Source organism: Octodon degus, unplaced genomic scaffold, assembly GCF_000260255.1.
Source record: "Octodon degus isolate 3935 unplaced genomic scaffold, OctDeg1.0 scaffold00137, whole genome shotgun sequence".
Lineage (NCBI taxonomy): Eukaryota > Metazoa > Chordata > Mammalia > Rodentia > Octodontidae > Octodon > Octodon degus.
The window spans coordinates 7,819,166-7,821,057 of NW_004524713.1; positions in this window are offsets into that span (position 1 = coordinate 7,819,166).

Here is a 1,892-nt window from a genome sequence, read left to right on the forward strand (position 1 = left end):
TGGCATTTATTGTCGAGAGTTGGTGCATGCATGTATCACACCTTAGTGCTATTTTTCCCTGCTACCCTTCCATCATCTCCATTCCTTCCAACTCCTAGTCCCCTTCCAATTTATAAAAGCTCTATTTTCATTTTTCCCTTCAATTCTTTTGTTTCCACTCCCATCCCCTCCCCTCCCCTCTTTCCATCCCTTGTCCTCCTTCCATTTTTAAAAATTTTCTACCTCCTGTTGTCTAACTTTGTTCTTTATATTTTGGGTTCCTTGTATAAGAGAAAGGACCCATGTGATATTTATGCGTGTGTGTCTGACTTCACTTAACATGATGGTATCAAGTTGCATCCTTTTCCCTACAAATGCCTCAAGTGTATTTTCCTTTTTTCTTTCTTTTTTTGAAAGCAGGGATGGTTCAACATACACAAACCCATAAAGGTAATACACCACATCAATAGAACCAAGAACAAAAATCACAAGATTATCTCAATAGATTCAGAAAAAGCTTGCAACAAAGTCTAACACTCATTCATGATCTAAAAAAAACAAACCTGTACAGAGAATCAGAATAAATGATCTCTATCTCAACCTGATAAAAGCCATCTATGAGAAACCAACAGTCAACTTCATACTAAATGGGAAAAAACTGAAGGCCTTCAAACTAAAATCAGGAACCAGGCAAGGATGTCCACTGTCTCCATTCTTATATGATATTTTGGAAACTTAGCCAGAGCAGTTAAACAAGAGAGAGAAATAAAAGGGACATAGATTGGAAAAGAAGTGAAATTATCATTATTTGCAGATGACATGATACTCTACAGAGGACCCCAAAAACTCCACCAAGAGTCTTCTAGATTTAATCACCAAATTCAGCAACATAGCAGTGTATTTTTCTCTGTGGCAGAGTAGTATTCCACTGTGTATAAATACTTTATTTTCTTCACCCATTCATCTGAGATGGGCATAAGAAACTAGGAATAGGAGATATACTTATTTGTGGGGTCAAAATACTCTTACTTATAAAATAATTGTATATACTGGTGGAGTAAATGTGATGTTTTCAAGAGGATAATATTCTTAATCTGACTAAGAAATTCAACAGAAACCCACAGACCCAATGTTAAATTACAAAATAAAAAGAACTTCCTTTTCATAAGCATGATAAGTACATTATCATCACTATTATTTTGAGTCACCATTTCTCAGTGTATATGAAGTCTACAGAAAGAAACAAAAATGCAACAGTATTGAAAAGGAAAAATTAAAACTATCATTCAGAAGCTACAAGGGCCAGCCAAATAGCTCAGTGGATTAAAGACCCTGTAAGCAGGCACAGGGGTCGAGGGTTTGATCCCCGGGGCCTGCCATGCTGGCCCCACCCCCGGAGCACACTGAGATGGCTATTGCAACTGGGCATGGTGGCATGTGCCTGTAATCCCAGCACTTGAGAAGTTGTAAACAGGAGAATCACTACAAGTCTGATCTAGTAGCAAGACCCTGAACACCCTGTAGACCCTTCCTTAAAAAAAATACAGAAAAAAAAAGAAGCTAGGAAATCGGTCAACTATATGTAGGTGGGACTTGGCCCAGTGCTTAAAGCAAGCAAGCTACCTCACTCCTGAGATCAACAACCTATCTGGTTGTTTCCTATCAGTTGCTAAGAAACCTAGTGTCATGCATTACTAACTTCACAAAAGTGTAAAGGACAGTTTTGTTGTAAAAAAAAAAAGAGGGAGGAAGAAAAAAATATATATGTATATGTATACACAAGAGAGTTAGGATAGATATACAGATACTTTCTCTTAGTTCACTGAGAATAAAAGTTTGTACTAATATTGTTTAGACAAGATATCATGTCTGCATCTTGTCCTCTGAATAGCTACTATGAAGACAACAATATG